This window comes from Oncorhynchus clarkii, chromosome 16, assembly GCF_045791955.1.
Source record: "Oncorhynchus clarkii lewisi isolate Uvic-CL-2024 chromosome 16, UVic_Ocla_1.0, whole genome shotgun sequence".
NCBI classification, from domain to species: domain Eukaryota; kingdom Metazoa; phylum Chordata; class Actinopteri; order Salmoniformes; family Salmonidae; genus Oncorhynchus; species Oncorhynchus clarkii.
The window spans coordinates 35,033,551-35,049,307 of record NC_092162.1 but is presented as its reverse complement, the minus strand read 5'-3'; the positions used below and the strand labels follow the sequence as shown (position 1 = coordinate 35,049,307).

The following is a 15,757-nucleotide window of genomic DNA, read 5'->3' as shown; positions in this document are numbered from 1 at the left end:
ATGCTTTGCACCAGTAAGTAGCCATGCCTGAGGGAGCTCAGAGGGTGTATCAGCATGACGGAAACAGCGCCTTTTTACCCGAGTGTATAAGGGATGAGTTGAGAATGAACATACCAGACCAGAAAAGTGTGGGGCGTTAGCTACATGTGGGTTTGCGCTTAGTGGGACTATCATTTGTTTTTCAACAGGACAATGACCCAAAACACACCTCCAGGCTGTGTAAGGTCTATTTGACCAAGAAGGAGAGTGATGTAGTGCTGCATCAGATGACCTGGCCTCTACAATTAACCGACCTCAACCCAATTGACATGGTTTGGGATGAGTTGGACTGCAGAGTGAAGGAAAAACAGCCAACAAATGCTCAGCATATGTGGGACTGTTGGAAAAGCATTCCTCATGAAGCTGTTTGAGAGAAAGCCAAGAGTGTGCAAAGCTGTCATCAAGGCAAAGGGTGGCTACTTTGAAGAATATAAAATCTAAAATATATTTTGATTTGTTTAACACTTCGTTGGTTACTACATGATTCCATATGTGTTATTTAATAGTTTTGATGTCTTCACTATTATTTTACAATGTAGAAAATAGTAAAAAATAATGAAAAACCCTGGAATGAGTAGCTGTGTCCAAACTTTTGACTGGTACTGTATATAGCTGTACTGTGAGGTGGAGTATTGTGCACTGACTAGCATCACATACCATGGTGGGTTGCTGGACCAGGGTGTTGCAGTTCTCACACATGTTCTCGAGGATCCTGTTAGCAGCGTTGTGGGGGGCATTGGTGGTAGACTTGGAGGCCACGGTCAAAGGATAGCTCAAAGACCAGAAGAAAAGAGGGAGAGATAGAACATGGCACAATCATTTAATGAAGTTGAAAAGAGAGCAGAAATAGGCATCCAACCAAGGCAACCTAGCTCCAGCAGCAGTATGTCAATCGTTACCTGGGGGTCTTACCGAATAATGTCAGTGAGCAGCTTGTGGATGAGGCGGCCCACAAGAGCGAGGGGACTGTCAATGTGGGCAATCAGCTGGGGGATCACCTATGGGCGAGGGGGCAAGAGGGAGACATAACATAGTTATCCCCCCGTGGAAATGCAATGTGGCTTTCCTATTCTGTTACTGTCCTATAAGACTTTGTTGAATAACTGTTATGGATGATTCATGGCCCAAGACCAACCTTGCCCATGGGAAGAATTCAGTTTCAAGTACTTTTATCACAACGGACATAACAATAAAAGCAAATCGAAAATGAGCATGTGAGATCCAGGTGTCCATCTGAATGGTTTTGATGCCCTCCACCAGTGCCTTGTTGACTTCAGGCCAGTACCCATAGTCAAACCAGAGGGTCAGCACCCAGGAGAAAGTAAACAGAAGCATCAAGAAGTCTTGTGTCCATTGCATATTTATTGACAGGTTCACACACAACAACAAAAAAGTTTCCCTGAAAAGCTGAATTTCAAACCAAAGCAAATCGACACTAAGGCATCAAGTCCATGAAGCAACACAAATTATTCTCTCTGCCACCAGAGGGCTCCCTCTCAACATATTTCAATTCAGGGTCTATCAATGTAGGAGAGTAAGAGTAGGAGTGCTGATCTAGGTTCAGGTCTTCCCCATCCATATAATATTATTCATTTTGATCTAAAAGAGAAGAATGATCCTAGATCAGCACTCCCACTCTAAGACTTTTTGTGACTACTGGCCCTGGCCCCTTGTGGAGACTTACCTGAGGGTGTCCTGGAAGGTGTTCCCCCTGGAGAGGGAGATGGAGTGGAAGAAACCCTGGACAGCAGGAACCACATAGAGAAGTAACGTCTTGGAGAGGTCCTGTGCTTGCCAAACAACAAGGAGAATGAAGGAGAGAAATAATTGTGATTGATTGTACTTTGAATTCAGTAAGGCATTAATTCATAGACAGAAGACCTAAGTTGGTCCATTTGAAATTAATAGATTTGTCTGAATTATCTTACCACAAACAAACAACCAATTTGTTGTCAACAAGCAGAGGGAAAACTTAATCTACTGCTTGCACAATAGGTTTTTTCTGTCACTCTTTCGCCACCTCTTTTTTGGTGTGATATGAAGTTGTCACACCAGCCTCACTTGTCCTTCAACTCAAATTCTCTCCTTGTCTCTCATTGACATCAACATCTGATTTAGGCAACGTTTCAAGTTACACACAGGTCTGTCAAATTAGTTCGGATTGGTCCCAATAGTGAAGATTGAAAGGGCAGGTTAGCGTTTGTGGATGGAGGAGGAAGAAGGGTTCAAGATGGCTGCCGCCCTTGCCTTGTTGGCCTTCTTCTGGCGCAACAAGGGCGCTGGGCTGTGCTCTGTGCAGTCCAGCTCGCTGTTGCTGGCCTCACTGTTTAATAATACTTCCTGTATAATATAAACTGACCTTGGATCATTAACTCTGATACTACTACATCTCTATCTGTATTTCAATGTAAAGTATCTCTTTAATAATACTTCCTGTATAATATAAACTGACCTTGGATCATCAACTCTGAGACTACTACATCTCTATCTGTATTTCAATGTAAAGTATCTCTTTAATAATACTTCCTGTATAATATAAACTGACCTTGGATCATTAACTCTGGGACTACTACATCTCTATCTGTATTTCAATGTAAAGCACGTCTTTAATAATACTTCCTGTATAATATAAACTGACCTTGGATCATCAACTCTGGGACTATTACAACTCTATCTGTATTTCAATGTAAAGCATCTCTTTAGTAATACTTCCTGTATAATATAAACTGACCTTGGATCATTAACTCTGGGACTATTACAACTCTATCTGTATTTCAATGTAAAGCATCTCTTTAGTAATACTTCCTGTATAATATAAACTGACCTTGGATCATTAACTCTGGGACTATTACAACTCTATCTGTATTTCAATGTAAAGGATGTCTTTAATAATATTTCCTGTATAATGTAAACTGACCTTGGATCATTAACTCTGGGACTATTACATCTCTATCTGTATTTCAATGTAAAGCATCTCTTTAATAATACTTCCTGTATAATATCCCTTATAACCCATAATGCTAACATTGGATAGATAGATACGTGTAGCATGTGACAAGAGCAGGATAATATCAAAGATAGCGTCACAAATGAATACATGAATACCACTTGAAGCTTGATGATGAGTTGATCATTTGAATCAGCTGTGCAGTGCTGAGTCAAAAACAAAAATGTGCACCTCTGAGTCCCCAGGACTGAGAACCACTGCTCTTCATTGGGACCTCTTAATCTGCAGACAGGCTGTCACAACTCTCTTTATCTGAGGACAGAAAACCTCACAAGAAGTAGACTACGCAAAAGTACCTGCTCTATCCAGATTAGCCTACTCTCTCACTTTGACAGCTGGATCTGCTATCCTTCACCCTCCTCCAAAAAATACAACTGTTGGCAATTATCATGAGTGGCACTGGGGTTAAAACAATATCCTACATAGTGTGGCAGGACTGCACCTAAAAAGCCTGGATACTCATAACTAATCGAATAGCATGCATGTATATGTCCTGACCAAAAGATGAGGAGTCAGTGGTAGGGTTCACTTGACGTTGCAGCACAGCAAGATTCCCAGTAGACAGGGAGCATGGGATGTCAGCAACAATGACCCCATTGTCAGTGTTTCCAGATACCAGATTATCCCCCTGAGAAAGCAGGTCCTCCACCTGCTGAATCTGGAACGCTTATAAGAAACGCATCTGTATCAGTGACAATACATTTGGCAGCAACAGGGGCTTGACAGTCCAGTGAAATTGGTTGAGTGTTTATGTGGTGTAAATCTGAATATTAGCAGCTGACATCTTAAGGGTTGTTTAATTAATGCATGTGAGACAGGTTCCATGTACAAGACAGGCAGAGAGGAAGAGATAAAAAGAACACAGAACAGTTTAATTACCTCTGGTTATGGACACTTTTGCCAGCAATAAAGCTTCCACGGCCTGTTCCTGGGACAGTGAACATACATCTGAAATGAAAGAAAATCGCTTATTTTTTGTAGATATGAAAATAATAACTGAGATATGACCGTTCAATCTAAAGCAGCAGATGTCATTTTTAGGATGCGACAATAGAGCACAGAAAGATTAACACCAGACTGGTACTGTGGTTGTTCATCAGGTGATGGGACATATGCAATATGTATACAAAATAATATACTCACCTTCCTTGAAAATCCATCTATACCACCAAATGAGACAATGTTGTATCTTGAAAAATAACACATTGGAATTAAAAGTGAAATGTTTAACCTATTAACCTGATTCATTATTTATCTATTACCAGTTGAACATCTCCAATTTGAAAATGTGTCTAGGAATAAGTAAGATTAAAAAAGATACAATAACTTCTTAGATTTGATGGAGACATTATACATCTTAGTACCTTATCAATTTATGATTTGTATCAATGTGGACAAGAGACAGGGGTGCAGGAACTGAGTATTTTTGCCGAGCAATGCAACAAAGCTGGATCATTCTGGCAATGATACCTGCACCATCTACACGCTGCAAAGACTCCCTAACTATTCGCCATTGTACACGATTGCCCATTGCTCAGACTTCCCTTGACCATTCTAAAGCCCGCATGGGGAATCCTTGCCTTAATGTCCCTTACTTTCTGGTCTAACTCTTCATCTGACATATCAGAATAACATTCCCTGACAGACATATTGTGTTCTTTCATCACTCTGTAAAAAAAGCTAACCGTTACACTGTCAGGAAATATGATTATATATCGACTATGAAACAAATACTACATGGCCTGCTTATGAGTTGCCAAGAAAGAAAGTTAGATGAATTCAACTGAAAATGGCGAGAACAGGAATTTGTAGCTAAATATTTTTAGTTAGCTTGAGAATAATAATTGCATGATTTATCATTCTGCGGTATGTACAGTGGGGCAAAAAAGTATTTAGTCAACCACCAATTGTGCATTCTCCCACTTAAGAAGATGAGAGAGGCCTGTACTTTTCATCATGGGTACACTTCAACTATGACAGACAAAATGAGAAAAAAAATCCAGAAAATCACATTGTAGGATTTTTAATGAATTTATTTGCAAATTATGGTGGAAAATAAGTATTGGTCACCTACAAACAAGCAAGATTTCTGGCTCTCACAGACCTGGTTATCTACTCCGATTTCAGAGCACTACCGGAGCGCAGAATAATGAATTTATGGAGAGTAAAATGGTCAGAGAGGTCTCATTTGTGTCTGGAAGTAGCTAGCAAGCTAGCCAACGTTAGCTTGTGTGTATGACTGCCCTTGTAAGGCCAGAACACTCAAATCCACCCTATGTTTGGTGTGCGCTCTGAGAGTGAAACTTTCTGAATTTACCCAGAGGGGTTTTCATTTTTCATGGAATAGAAACACCATAATATTAATCAAATGAATTAAGCAAGTAGCAAGTAGAATAAATAAGCAAGTATGAGTCAAAAGTTTGGACACACCTAATTATTCCAGGATTTTCTATATTTTTACTATTTTCTACATTGTAGAATAAATAACACATATGGAATCAGTTAAAAACCCATTCTTATTACAAGGACAGCCTACCCCTTCCTCCCGGTCGGGGGATTGAACTTTGGTCTCCTGCTTGCCTGCAATATGAAAGACTATCAAATGCTTCTCAAAGATGCCCTCTGGTGGTCAAACTAGCAATAACTAGCATTAACAGAAAAAATTGCAAAAAAAATGGCCAATTAAATGACGTGCCAAAGAATGCAGCCCGCAAGGTGTGGCACAACTGTTTAAGTTGGAACCACTGTAAATGGAGGACTCAACATGAATGCCTGATGGGAGTGACAGGGGTTAGAGGTGAAAGATGAGGGAGGTGACTGACCTTGTATCAGTTGCGGTCGTGCTTCGTGAAGTGGCTGTAGTACTGTAGCTCTTTGGGGGTGGTGCTATCGTTGAAGCCCTTCAGACTGAGCTGCCACTCACCTAGCTCCAGGAAGCACTTAGAGAGGGAAGGAGGGATGGAGGGAGACAGACAGTCTTGGTCACAAGATGGATCGTCAGCCGAATACGGCCTACGCTCTAGGGCTTGTTTTCACAAAGTCTCTCAGATTAGGAGTGCTGATCTAGGATCAAGTCCCCATCTTATTGATAATTATTTAGAAGCCAAATAATTCTAGATCAACACTCATACTGTGATACATTTCATGAATACGGGTCGAGGGTTGCATCAAGGTCCGATTAATCTGAAGAGCCTTGGCAAGCTTGTGTCAACAGCTAAGGGCTGGTATGTGATATGAAGCTCTTACAGTAAGTCAGGCCATTTAAACTTGTTTGCTAGCATGATGAATGCTTTCCACGTGGTGTTTCCTGGCAGCCAATCTACAGAGAAGATGCCACAGAGGAGGCACGTCCACACACCCCTCTCTACCCCTTATTGCCTTGTTTGTCCACTGACATGGCCTTAGGCCCAGATCTGCGGTAAACTCGGGAGTAAAATTGAATTCACTGAATCCGCTTTTTACTTGACTATGAGAAAAGTCTGTTCGGTTGTTACAACTTCTTAAATATGTTGGTAAAGTTATCATTTATACACTGTGCTCACTGTCACCACAAGTTGTCTGGGGGAGTTGGCAATGGATGTCCATCACAGTACAAGTGTAGTCCATTAATTACAATGAAGAAGAACGACGGGAAGAGTTGTAATTAAAAATCACAAGTGATTCTAAGACCTTTCTGTAGCTAAAGTAATGTGCCGCTGCTTTTGGTAATGATGCCTAAGTTTGATAAATGTCTTTGCGCGACATCAATCTTCTTTCTCTTTTTAACATTGCCAAGCGTGTGATTGGTTTATAACACTTCGCACCAGGAACTGGCGAGTGCTGCACAGCGATCCACCACTCAGCTCCTAACTGTGTGGAGCACTATTTCCAGAGAGAACTTCTAATAAATTATCCATCAGCATTACCTAATCCTGCTGAGTACTTTTCCATGTGAAAATACACTACCGGTTCAGTTTGTCTCTGACAAACCTCTTCTCCTTAAGAAAAACACAGAAAAACTAGTGCCAGTAGTGCTTCTGTGTTACCACGAGAACTCAGAAGATTCCAAGGTTGCAGGTCTTATCATGGTAATTGCCTTGTAACGTGTCCAGTTTTCAAATAAATAGCTCTAAAATTACAACACATTATTTTGGGGAGATGGAGTGTGTGTGCACGGACCAGGTGTGCACCTTTCCACAGTGCCAACCTGTTTTCGGGAAAGTGTGTCAGCACGTCTGGAAGAAAATCGTGCTAACCAAGTTACACAGGTGTTTTCCCGAAACAACATTCCACAGACAATGAGAATCCCTGTCAGGAAGTGCAATGGCAGGTATGAAACATTCCTTTCCTGGTGTCATGTTCGCTTGTTGCCTCAATAGAATTATGAGGTGTGTTTGTAGAGTGGCTAGTGAAAGACTGCATGCCCCTTAAAAGGTGAAGACTGTGCAATGCCTTAACATGTAATCTCATCCTACATACATTTGAATTCGGAGGTTTACATACACTTTAGCCAAATACATTTAAACTCAGTTTTTCACAATTCCTGACATTTAATTCTAGTAAAAATTCCCTGTCTTAGGTCAGTTAGGATCACCACTTTATTTTAAGAATGTGAAATGTCAGAATAATAGAGAGAATTATTTATTTCAGCTTTCAATTAGAATGTTACTGTACATCAATGATTCCAGACCAAAATTACTAAGCTTGAGCAATTCTGGCAAAAACAATGGCCACATGTTGCCCGAAGAGTTGTGCAAAGTTGGCAGAATATTATTCATGATTCACAGATGTAATAGTTTCCACCAATAATAACCTCTGGGGTGTGAAGACATGCAATCAAGACATCTTCCTTTTTTTAAATGGATTTTTAAATGTTTTATTTATTGCACTTTGAATCTTTGGAGTAGGTTGTGTAGATACAGTTGAAGTGGGAGGTTTACATACACTTAGGTTGGAGTCATTAAAACTCGCTTTTCAACCACTCACACACTTCTTGTTAAACTATAGTTTTGGTAAGTCAGTTAGGACATCTACTTTGTGCATGACATAAGTAATTTTTCCAACAATTGTTTACAGACAGATTTCCCTTATAATTCACTCTATCACAAATCCAGTGGGTCAGAAGTTTATATACAATAAGTTGACTGTGCCTTTAAACAGCTTGGAAAATTCTAGAAAATTATGTCATGACTTTAGATGCTCTGAGAGGCTAATTGACATCATTTGAGTCAATTGGAGGTGTACCTGTGGATGTATTTCAAGGCCTACCTTCAAACTCAGTGCCTCTTTGCTTGACATCATGGGAAAATCTAAAGAAATCAAGACATCAGAAAAAACATTGTAGACCTCCACAAGTCTGGTTCATCCTTGGGAACAATTTCCAAACACCTGAAGGTACTGATTGGCCATAATGCCCATTGTTATGTTTGGAAGAAAAGGGGGAGGCTTGCAAGCCGAAGAACACCATCCCAAACGTGAGGCATGGGGGTGGCAGCATCATGTTGTGTGTGTGCTTTGCTGCATGAGGGACTGGTGCACTTCACAAAATAGATGGCATCATGAGGATGGACAATTATGTGGATATATTGACGCAACATCTCAAGACATCAGTCAGGAAGTTTAAGCTTAGTCGCAAATGGGTCTTCCAAATGGACAATGACCCCAAGCATACTTCCAAAGTTGTGGCAAAATGGCTTAAGGACACCAAAGTCAAGGTATTGGAGTGGCCCTGACCTCAATCCCATAAAACATTTGTTGGCAGAACTTAAAAAGTGTGTGTGAGCAAGGAGGCAAACAAATCTGACTCAGTTACACCAGCTTTGTCAGGAGGAATGGGCCAAAATTCACCCACGTTACAGTGGGAAGCTTGTGGAAGGCTACCTGAAACGTTTGACCCAAGTTAAACAATTTAAAGGCAATGCTGCCAAAAACTAATTGAGTGTATGTAAACTTCTGACCCACTGGGAATGTGATGAAAGAAATAAAACCTGAAATAAATAATTCTCTCTACTATTATTCTGACATTTCACATTCTTAAAATAAAGTGGTGATCCTAACTGACCTAAGACAGGAAATTTCTACTAGCATTAAATGTCAGGAATTGTGAAAACTGAGTTTAAATGTATTTGGCTAAGGTGTATGTAAACTTCCGACTTCAACTGTATCTCCCTGGCATATTACATAATTTATGCAGCAGCATACAAGACATTTTTGGAGTCACCTTGTTGTGCTGTGCTCACAACAGGAAGGTGGCGCAGCTATCCTTTTTGTGGGAAAATGTTGTCATCAAATTCTGCCATTCTCTGGATTTATGGTTCATTCAGGACAACTGGGAACTCGGAAAAAGTAAAATCATGACATCAGTGAGCTTCAGGCCAGAGCTCTAGAAAGAAGCCGGAGTTCCCGACTTGGAATTCGGAGTTAGAAGACCGTTCAAAACGTATTTTCCCCAGTCAGAGCTCTTTTTATTCCAGAGTTCCCAGTTGTCTTGACCTTACCAAAGTCTGAAATTGACCAGTTCCGAGTTCCCAGTTGTCTTGGCCTTACCAAAGTCTGAAATTGACCAGTTCCGAGTTTCCAGTTGTTTTGAACATGGCAGAAGTCATGCTGGATTGATAGCATGGCCAATGTATTCATCCTTTTCTGGCCCATGGCATGTCAATGTTTATCCTTTTAAGCTTGGAAAAGACACCCTTAAACCCAGACCACACACCGACCACTGAATAGCAGGGTAGTGATTGCTTTGCAATGCTTGCAGTTAGCCACTGATTCCTTCCAAACCACTCATTATTGAATTTGACATTTCCAGCTTGTTGTTCAATGTTTATGTCCAACGGCCAATGAGCATCGGTACGTTTTATCTGTAATTTCTCTTCATATGACAAGAATTTAAAGGATTTTCTAGTAGATTGGTTACCAAACTTTTTATACCCCTTCAAACATTCAACCTCCAGCTGCATACCACCTCTAGCACCAGGGTCAGCGCACTCTCAAATGTTGTTTTTTGCCATCATTGTAAGCCTGCCACACACACACTATACGATACATTTATTAAACGTAAGATCAAGTGTTTGTCACAATCCGGCTCGTGGGAAGTGACAAAGAGCTCTTATAGGACCAGTATATACAGTGCCTTGCGAAAGTATTCGCCCCCCTTGAACTTTGCGACCTTTTGCCACATTTCAGGCTTCAAACATAAAGATATAAAACTGTATTTTTTCGTGAAGAATCAACAACAAGTGGTACACAATCAGGAAGTGGAACGACATTTATTGGATATTTCAAACTTTTTTAACAATTCAAAAACTGAAAAATTGAGCGTGCAAAATTATTCAGCCCCCTTAAGTTAATACTTTGTAGCGCCACCTTTTGCTGCGATTACAGCTGTAAGTCGCTTGGGGTATGTCTCTATCAGTTTTGCACATCGAGAGACTGAATTTTTTTCCCATTCCTCCTTGCAAAACAGCTCGAGCTCAGTGAGGTTGGATGGAGAGCATTTGTGAACAGCAGTTTTCAGTTCTTTCCACAGATTCTCGATTGGATTCAGGTCTGGACTTTGACTTGGCCATTCTAACACCTGGATATGTTTATTTTTGAACCATTCCATTGTAGATTTTGCTTTATGTTTTGGATCATTGTCTTGTTGGAAGACAAATCTCCGTCCCAGTCTCAGGTCTTTTGCAGACTCCATCAGGTTTTCTTCCAGAATGGTCCTGTATTTGGCTCCATCCATCTTCCCATCAATTTTAACCATCTTCCCTGTCCCTGCTGAAGAAAAGCAGGCCCAAAACATGATGCTGCCACCACCATGTTTGACAGTGGGGATGGTGTGTTCATTGTGATGAGCTGTGTTGCTTTTACGCCAAACATAACGTTTTGCATTGTTGCCAAAAGTTCAATTTTGGTTTCATCTGACCAGAGCACCTTCTTCCACATGTTTGGTGTGTCTCCCAGGTGGCTTGTGGCAAACTTTAAACAACACTTTTTATGGATATCTTTAAGAAATGGCTTTCTTCTTGCCACTCTTCCATAAAGGCCAGATTTGTGCAATATCCGACTGATTGTTGTCCTATGGACAGAGTCTCCCACCTCAGCTGTAAATCTCTGCAGTTCATCCAGAGGGATCATGAGCCTCTTGGCTGCATCTCTGATCAGTCTTCTCCTTGTATGAGCTGAAAGTTTAGAGGGACGGCCAGGTCTTGGTAGATTTGCAGTGGTCTGATACTCCTTCCATTTCAATATTATCGCTTGCACAGTGCTCCTTGGGATGTTTAAAGCTTGGGAAATCTTTTTGTATCCAAATCCGGCTTTAAACTTCTTCACAACAGTATCTCGGACCTGCCTGGTGTGTTCCTTGTTCTTCATGATGCTCTCTGCGCTTTTAACGGACCTCTGAGACTATCACAGTGCAGGTGCATTTATACGGAGACTTGATTACACACAGGTGGATTGTATTTATCATCATTAGTCATTTAGGTCAACATTGGATCATTCAGAGATCCTCACTGAACTTCTGGAGAGAGTTTGCTGCACTGAAAGTAAAGGGGCTGAATAATTTTGCACGCCCAATTTTTCAGTTTTTGATTTGTTAAAAAAGTTTGAAATATCCAATAAATGTCGTTCCACTTCATGATTGTGTCCCACTTGTTGTTGATTCTTCACAAAAAAATACAGTTTTCTATATTTATGTTTGAAGCCTGAAATGTGGCAAAAGGTCGCAAAGTTCAAGGGGGCCGAATACTTTCGCAAGGCACTGTATCTCTTTATTTTACATGTTAATACAGGGCTCATAAGTGAAAGTATTGTTACTGATTTTTTTCATCTTTCACAGTGGCAGTGATTCTGATTATGAGCCGCCAAAGTCTAGGTGTCCATCTCCCTCTGAAGCTGGTTCATCCAGCCGGACCCCCGCTGTCTCCGGCTCCACACCTACCTGGCCATCTAGAGATGTGAAGTCAGTGACAAAGAAGTGGAGGTGGGGAAGAGAGAAACCTGCAGACAGAAGGCCAGAGGGTCGTTGGCACTCTGTGTTAGAAGATGATGTGGAACCAAATCCACCAGTTTTTAGACCCAAAAGGCAGCTAGGACCTCAACTAGACATGACTGCAAAGTACAGCCCCCTTCAACGTTTTCAACTGTTTTTCACCTCGTCAGTTGTTGATTCCCTGGTGGCGAACACCAATAAGTACGGGGCTAAGAAGCAGGCAGGAAAGAAAGAGGCATGGAAGACCATTTCCATGTCAGACCTTTTCTGCTACTTTTCAATGGTCATTTACATGGGGCTGTTGAAGTTGAAAACTCTAAGGGACTACTGGAAAACGTCAGCTCTCTATCAACTGCCTTTCCCCATGACTGTCATGTCTTGTAAAAGGTTTCTGACTATCTCACGTGCGCTTCACATCAGTGACCCAGAAGTTGATGGGGAGAATGACAAGAAGAGAGGCACACCAAGGTTTGATAGGCTCTGTAAAATAAAACCTCTCTACCCCAGCATCGTTGATGCCTGCAAGACTTATTTTCAGCCCGCCCAGAACCTGTCCATCAATGGTAGCCTCAAAGGCCAGAATCAGCCTCAAACAATACATGCGTAACAAACCAACCAAATGGGGTTACAATCTTTTTGTTTTGGCTGATTCTGTGTGTACACTTCCAATTTTTTTGTTTATGAGGGGAAAAACTGTTTTGCTACTGGTAATGGACTGAGTTATGATTCCGTTATGGAGGTATTGGATTTTCAACTGCTGGGGAAGGGCTACAAACTGTTTGTGGACAACTTCTATACAAGCCCTACCCTGTTTACAGAGCTCAGGAAGCGGGAGGTGTGGGGTTGTGGCACCATTCGTACCAACAGGGTGGGATTTCTAAGACCAAGGTGAACGACATGCCTAAGTGGGTTGAGCGGGGTACCATGTGATGGATCCGTGAAGATGGCCTGCTCTTTGTGAAGTGGATGGGTACCAGAGAGGTGGTCATGTGCTCCAGTATCCACAAGTCCTTCAGTGGAGATCACGTCGTCAGGCGTGTGAAGGACGGTGCCGGGGCATGGACCACAAAAGAATGTCCCCATTCCAGCTGCTGTGAAGGACTACAACAAGAGCATGGGAGGTGTGGACCTGTCAGATGCGCTGATAGGCTATTACAATGTTCTACATAAGACCATGAAATGGTACAAACCATTTTTCTATAATTTCATTGACATTGCTTTGGTGAATGCCTTCATCCTCCAGAAGGAAATTGCCAAGAGCTGTGGACAGGCCCCCATCTCACAGCTAGCCTTCAGGGAGCTGCTCAACCAGGAGCTTGCTAGTTACAGCAAGTCCACTGCAGCACCTCAGGGCAAAAAGGGCATAGTAGGGAGATGTCGTTGTGCCCTTTGTCACAGGAAATGCCCCATCACCTGCACCACCTGGTCAGTAAGCCTCTGCTTTACAGCCGAAAGAGACTGCTATGGGCCATGGCACCAGCAGCACAATATTGTGTAGAGGACTGAGGGTCTGAGGGAAAATGTATAAATAGTTACCCTGGTTATTTGTTTGTTTATTATTATTATTATTTATTTTTTCATTTATATATATAATTTTTGGGGGTGTGTTAGAATAGCATTTATGTATTTTGTATATAGTTCTTTCCTTCAAAATGTATCACTGTACCAATTCGGCCACTTGGGTACATTTGGGTACATTTGTGTGGGACACCTGGGTGACTTCATGCTCAATGTCATGTAGCTCGCTTATTTTTGAAGTTACCTGTCTAAAACTTTTCTTCTATTGTTGCCATCGTATGTTCTTCATTCAAATCATCCACAGCATCCTATCTGTATGTTCGGCTGAAAGATGATGCAGCAACAATAAAAAACAGAAAACGTATGTTTATTTCCTTGTATTTTATTCTACCAGATCTATTGTGTTATATTCTCCTACATTCAATTCACATTTCCACAAAATTCAGAGTGTTTCCTTTCAAATGATACCAAGAATATGCATATCCTTGCCTCTGGGCCTGAGCTACAGGCAGTTAGATTAGGGTATGTCTTTAGGCGGATATTGAGAAGAAGGGGGGGTACCCCAAAGAGGATAAACAAATAAAAATATATTTTAGATTTTAGATTTTTCAAAGTAGCCACCCTTTGCCTTGATAACAGCTTTGCACACTCTTATAGACAGTGTAGACATTGTTAATGTTGTAAATGACTTGTAGCTGGAAAAGGCAGATTTTTTTATGGAATATCTACATAGGCGTACAGAGGCCCATTATCAGCAACCATCACTCCTGTGTTACAATGGCACTTTGTGTTAGCTAATCCAAGTTTATAATTTTAAAAGGCTCATTTATCATTAGAAAATCCTTTTGCAATTTTGTTAGCACAGCTGAAAACTGTTGTCCCGATTAAAGAAGCAATAAAACTGGCCTTCTTTAGACAAGTTGAGTATCTGGAGAATCAGCATTTGTGGGTTCAATTACAGGCTCAAAATAGCCAGAAACAAAGACCTTTCTTCTGTAACTCAGTCTATTCTTGTTCTGAGAAATTAAGGCTATTCCATGGGAGAAATTGCCAAGAAACTGAAGATCGCAACTCCCTTCACAGAACAGCGCAAACTGGCTCTAACCAGAATAGAAAGAGGGTTGGGAGGCCCCGGTGCACAACTGAGCAAGAGGATAAGTACATTAGTGTGTCTAGTTTGAGAATCAGACGCCTCACAAGTCCTCAACTGGCAGCTTCATTAAAGAGTACCCACAAAACACCAGTCTCAACGTCTAGAAAAATACATATCTCAGACTGGCCAAGAAAAAGAAAAGATTAAGATGGGCAAAATAACACAGACACTGGACAGAGGAACTCTGACTAGAAGGTCAGCATCCTGGAGTCGACTCTCCACTGTTGATGTTGAGACTGGTGTTTTGCGGGTACTATTTAAACTTCTTGCTCCTACTTGAGACGTCTGCGTCTCAAGTAGGCACCTGGAAATGCAAATGCGCTACGCTAAATGCTAAATGTACTCGTTAAAACTCAAACGTTCATTAAAATATACATGTAGGGTATTGAATTAAAGCTACACTCGTTGTGAATCTAGCCAACAAGTCAGATTTTTAAACTGCTTTTCGGCGAAAGCATGAGAAGCTATTATCTGATAGCATGCACCCCCCAAAATACCAGCACGACACGTAAACAACAGATTTTGCGGTAGCCGGCGCTACCCAAAACGCAGAAATAAAATATAAAACATTCATTACCTTTAATGATATTCTTTGTTGGCACTCCTATATGTCCCATAAACATCACAAATTGGTCTTTTTCCCGATTAAATATGTCCATGAATGCCCAAAATATCCATTTGTATGGCCTGTCTGCATCACGAAAAAAGCTCTCTTCCAACATGCAACGTCATGTTTAAAAATGATATAAGTTGCCTACATTCTTTGACAAAAAACTTCAACCTACTTTTATAACCCAACTTTAGGTATTTGTAAACGTTAATAAGCGATCAAATTGATCACTGGGCGATCTGTATTCAATAGCAGCTACAAAAGAAAACAGTGTCCATTTTTCAATCTTCCAAAATCGATTGAGGTAGGCTGGATGGAATCAAGGATCTATTCGTAATGTCTCAATGGATTTTTGTCAATGAAAATGACGTTTTTGGCGACATCGTGTGGAAGCTGTAGGAATTGCATCCGTCTCCATATTAAATTTGGTTTCCTTTAAATAATCCATGAAAGGGGCGCATGGATACT

General features: G+C 41.0%; 1 pseudogene; it reads right to left on the bottom strand.

Moving 5' to 3' along the window:
• LOC139367303 (serine/threonine-protein kinase mTOR-like) overlaps positions 1–12,609 on the bottom strand; it is a 36,543-nt pseudogene extending 23,934 nt beyond the window's left edge.
• Between the last annotated feature and the right edge of the window lie 3,148 nt (positions 12,610–15,757).